Raw genomic sequence first — 6,000 nt, 5'->3', positions numbered from 1 at the left:
TACTATCCTGTACCATTAAAAGTAAAATTCACAGTGCTTTGAAAATTGTAATTACTTTTCTTTTTACTCATTTGAACAGCTGAGTATGCAGCAGTTGCCATAAGATTATTTAAATTGATGGTTGCTTTCTTACTAATACTGAAGATAAGTGCAACTCCAGTATTCTGATTATCATGCTCTCTCTGGAAATCTGTTTCAAATTAGCTTTCTTCTTTCTTATACAACCATTGAAAAAAAAAAATTAGATAGCAAAGCCAAGCATTCATATGCCTGTAAAATGTCCCAGTGAGGTCTCCTCATTCAATCTCAGTTTGTTCTCCCTTGTGTGTGTTATGACATCATGTTTAATTTTAAGTTAATGGTAAAATATTCCAGATTCACAAAGAGAATGGATGATCCTCCTGGAAAAATCTGGAGCCTGTAAGGGTAGAGACTATAGGTTATTTCCTTTAAAGACGTAAGTAGACATGCATTGGTGAGCCAGGGAAAAGCAGGATAGCAAGCGATGATCTTAAGACTATATAGTTGAGTGCTTTTCTGAGGAACTGAACCTTCCTCAACCACAGACTGCTTTTATGGTTCCAGACATTTTATTACGTTTAACCTACTGTCTTGGTCAATAGGTGAGCCTCACGCTTTGGAAATGTAGGGCCCTGGTGGAATTTTCTTCTTTAATAGAAATTAGCATATATTGTGCATTGATAATTTTTGTTTTCATTTCTTTGCCTCTGCTTATAGAATGAGAAAAATGATACCGCATAATGTAATAGTCACATTGTGGAGGTAACAATAACAATGATTTTGAATTAAATAGCTTATTCTCTTAACAGCTATCATGAAAACTCTGAAAAGAAAATGCAATTTCTTTTTAATCCAAACCATGGTCTGAGGCGGGGAAGCACTGAAAAATGGAAGTACAGTTTCATATTATTAAAGACAATCACAATGTCTGTACACTGAAAGAGCAAATTAAAATTGTACAGAGGTCCTCAATTCTGTCATGCTATAAGTTCCAAATGTGAATTCAATTTTTTTTTCCTTTTTTTTTATTTCTCCAATTCTAGACCTAATATTTAATTTTCATTCCTAGTACTAATTTAATCACTTGAAGCTCTGGAAAAGCAGATAGCAATAATAATTATGCTATGCTAGGAAGAGACACAAGTTTGGAAGCTGTTTTCTGATACCAAGATATGTTAACTCATGAAACCATAATGTTATTCTAAGATAATCAGACTCAAACTATTATTGAAAAATAAGCATTTTTATGTAGTACTGCTAGTCCCCTCATCCTGAGCATCTAGGCAGAATCAGTGGAGTTATGAACTAATCTGTATAGATGCGAAAGTGATTGGCAATGTGGTTCTTTGTTATTGTTCTCATTATCTGCAAACAGGCATCAAGTCCATATCTTTGCATTGAGGAAGAGGAAAAAAATAAAATTGGGTTATTCGTGAATTTTGAGTTTTCTTTTGGTCTGCACCCCCCATTGCCCCCCAAACCCCAAAAATTCTTTTGTTGCTAGCTGAAGATCATGCCCTAGAGCTGGAGTCATCCTTTGGCCTCTGTCAACTGCACTGTTCCACCATATTCCTCCTTCTCTTGAAAAACCACAGCTCCACCAGTCTTCTCTTGATAGCACCCACATGAAGTCCTTCTGCTCTCTGCAGTCATATTTTTGCATTCCAATAAATAAAAGTGATGACAGCCTGGTTTTGACTGAGAGTTGACAGAGATTAATCCCCACATCGCATAAATTAGCATAAGCTATCTAAAAAGTTTCAAAATGTGATATGCCAAGCTTGAATTTATCTTACAGTAAATGTAGAAATCATAATACCAAAAAATAAACTTTATTAGCATGAAGTTTTCACTTTCATCGTAGTCATTAGGTCATAAAGACACCTCAGTTCCCAAATGACATTACTTTTCATTGCAGTATCACAGAAGTAACCATTTTTAAAAGTAAGTCAGGTAATAAAAATAATTCTCCAGAGTAATTAGCCAAGCAGCTATGTCTGAGATGAGACATTCAATTAGAAATTTAATTATGCAGAGCTTGTTTATACTGATATTAATAAAAAGGATTCAGTCCAACCTTGGAAGCCTGTGTCTTTTGTTAACATTCCGATCAAGACAAATTCAAGAATAAAGGCTTTGTCTCAAGCAAACAAACAAATCTTTTTCTGAGCAATTATTATCATGCTTCGGGTAGTAGAACTTGAAAGCCATGATTCTGCATGCCAAGTGAGAGACTGCTAGAGACATAGAAGTAGCCTTTAGAAACGTTCTGCCAGGAGTGCTGCCTGGTTTTGAAATCAATTAAGGGACAGTAATTAAGAGCAAGATCAGGAATCTTTTTTCTTTAGGTATCTACGAGGGTGAAATGGTATCAGAAGACATCCCTTTTTACTCTGCCTGTGAAATGATCACAGTCTCAGTACTTGTTATCTCTTGAGAAAGTGATCAGCTCTGTTCTAGCAGGGCAGAATTGGGCACCCCTGCTAGTATACCTTCTGCAACCACAGAAGGATACAGAACAAAAAGGAGAAAATGCCCTTTTCAAGTATAACAGTGCTAATATTTTCTTGAATGTTACAAAATTTGGATGGTCACTTACAAATTCATCTCAGTCATTTTAATCTCCTAACTGAAGTTCCCGTTGCTTAGGGTTTTATTTTACAGCAAGAGGGAGAAATGTCTTTAAAGAGTGATTCACCCAAGCCAACTGCAAGCACCTGTTTCTATTCATTGATTCGAGAATGTTTGTTGGAGAATTCAGTTAATGGGTCCAAAGCTTTTTTTGAATACGTTTATTATTTCCAGAAGTGTCACGGGACTGATGGAACTTCCTATTATTCACACAGACACATGAGTGCTTTTTAAGCACACAGAGCCCTCAAATAATCAGACCACACCTCTTCTTATTATTTTGCATAGTAGAACTTTTCCAGGGCTATAGGACAGCCTATTCTTGGTCCTGAAGCAATACTACAAACAAAACTTATTATATTATGTTAAAACTATGTAAGACAGATTGACTGTAGCTTTGCTACTCTATGCTATTACGTCCAGTCCCCTAGTATTAAGCATTATTCTTTTAGATGATGCAAATTGTGTTAGTTATTTTGCCTAGGAAGTCATATACCCAAAACCTCATGTGCATGTAGAATACTGAAATTTGGCTTTAAACTAAAAACAGAAACTGCTGTATAAGATTAGTTATCTAAAAAATACTCCAGTGTCATGCATTGTACTGAACATTTAGGAAGTGGTTTGATATTTTCTGGCCATTTGTACAGGACCAAATGCACCACTGGTACAAGAAGATTCAACTCTGATTACTTCATAAGCATTCCATTCATTTGCTTGCAGAATAGTCAAGGAATTGAAGTCAAGGAATTTCAAAGGGTTAAGAGATCATCAGCAAAGGGGGACACAAACACATATTATCACATAGCCCTATTTTACATGAAAAATCGACTTCTTTCCGTAATATAGTTATGATACTCCATGATATATTAATAACTTCCTGTGCATAAAAATTGCCACTAAGAAGTCTTTCTTATTTGTAGTTGCTGTTCAATATAATCTCAGATACCATATCTCCCTCTATTTTAAGGGACAAATTCAAGTGCAGAGATACTTACCATGGAAATGAAGTCTTCTTTATTCTAAACCTTTTGTTGTTTTCCTCCTATGGGCTGTGTGACACAGAAACCTTTTGCACACCTGGAGCTTTTCTTGTTGATCACCATGGCTCTCTTGGCAGGCTAACAGCCTTAACATTAAACTCTAGTAAGATAATAAGAAGAAATAGGAGGCAACACCAGAGTTACAGTAAATCAATGCATCTACACAGAACTGCACATCAGCTTTGGTGTGAAACAAGAAGAGCAGGCCACAATCTAAAACTTTCTGTGGTGTCTGTATGTGGCAAAAAACAAAGAGAACACACTCATCCAAAAGCAATCCAAACTCATCTGAAGAGCAATAGAGAGGTGGACAAATTAACTATTGACTCACATAGGCAGCTTTGTGACTGTGAACATTATCAGTCACATGCTGGAAAGTCAAGGGCAAGGCAGAATTGATTGCTTGGTCTTTCCCAGTACACTGATGGACACGGGTCTAATAAAAATGTCAAATAAAAGCATCTCATACGCCATCAAATTTTGTGTCTCTTCTTGGGGAATTAAATTAGGCAACAAGCTGTTAAAAATCCCTATAGCTCAGAAACAGTGCCAATAAAATATAGAAATATACCTATAGAGACAGGAATAGATATGGCAATGCATCTTCAAGAGTGCATTTATATCTCTCTTTGTTATCTGAATCTCTTCCTCATCTGAGTCAAGTAAGGCTCATAGTTACTGAAAGAGGTTGATAATACAGTCTGCTGAAATTAGTTCTGCAAAATAAGATAGGTGGATTTCATCCAGCTTCCAAGAGAGACATGTCTTCATCCCAAAATAAATCATCACTGCTTCTGCCACTAACAGGCATCTGTGCTGGTATTTTCAACAGAAGAGCTGAAGGCACTGCCGGCAGATAGGGAATGGAATCTTTACTGCTCCTTAGGGCTGTCATCTGGGACAGGCATGAGACACGTGCAGTAGTAGGGAGCAAAGAGTGCCTGCATGTACTGCCTGAGAGCCTGCATCTCCCCACTAACTCCTAACTAACGCCCTTATGGCCATCATCTGTTCTTCACAGCTTTCACATCTCAATTACTTTGAGTAATCTGTGTGTGTGTGTGTGTGTGAGAGTGTGTTTATCTCACATTTTTTGAAGCATCAAAAGCATTCCTTCCCTTTTTCTTCCAAATGGATTAAAAAGTGAGGTGAACCTGCTAAATGACTTACCAGCACTTATAAAAACAATGTTCTTGCTTCCATCATAGTCGCTGGGCACAAAGCCAGGTTCCTGAGAATTGTTTCACAAATGGTTGACTTCCAGCTGGGGTGAACAGAGGTCTTCAAATTGCAGACATGTTGGTGTGGTATGTTTTATAGATTTGATACTCTGTATGTATTACATTGAAGAATAAGAAAGAGTAGAAATTGCTTATATATTCTAGGTATGTATGCAGGAACCTTATTCTACTATTTAAATACAACAATACCAAGCATGTAATGCTGTCACTATTTGTGGTCAGTGTATTGTTTATCCACTTTTTGGTTTTGATATTTCATTCAAGATGACTACAGTCCTTTCAATCGGCTTTTAAATTGGTATTTCTACTCTTACTAGGAAAATTCACGTGATCTGTAATTCAAGGGATTGAATACACAACAGAAAATAGTTAATTGCTGTCCTCAGAAACAACTAGAGACAGACTGGTGTTAGCTGCCTCTGAGAAGCAATCTCTGCCAAGGTTCCTCCTCAGCAGCTTAGAGCATTCCTGTCCCAAAACCTAAGTGTTACTAGGCCTTGCTACAATCAAAATTTAAATGTTTCCTTATGCTGCAGTAAAATATGGATAGAGAAGTGCAGTGTATAACAAATACATAACAAAAAAGAGCTGAAGGTGCTTAGGCAATTTACTTGATTTATCATAAAGCTTATTATTTCCATGGAAAAAATAGCACTTTAATACAAGAACTAGAGGAATAATTCTTTATTTACCATGTTTCATCTGGCTGTCAGTATAAAATTTCTACAGAGACTTTAATCAACACCAGCTTTTAACTCCCAAAAGCAAAATAACTGAGATGTTTCCTAGTGTTATAGTGATATCATGTACAAAGGACAAAAGTTTTGGTACCTTTGTGAGGGTCTCCATCTTTTCATCTCTTTGCCTTTTTTTAGACAACCATGTTTCAAAGGTAATCTGCTTTACAAACACAAGGAGTGTTTTACATACAGTCAGAAAGAATAAAACCCAAACAAACCAGTCTGTAAATTAAATGCACTTATTTTAGTGAGTCTACAAAATTTTGTCTCACATGAAAAATACGCATTCAAATTAATATCAAAAAAATAAAAATCTTGTCTCTC

Source organism: Poecile atricapillus, chromosome Z (assembly GCF_030490865.1).
Source record: "Poecile atricapillus isolate bPoeAtr1 chromosome Z, bPoeAtr1.hap1, whole genome shotgun sequence".
NCBI lineage: Eukaryota > Metazoa > Chordata > Aves > Passeriformes > Paridae > Poecile > Poecile atricapillus.
The sequence above is the reverse complement of the archived record's forward strand: the minus strand, read 5'-3'. Positions refer to the sequence as shown.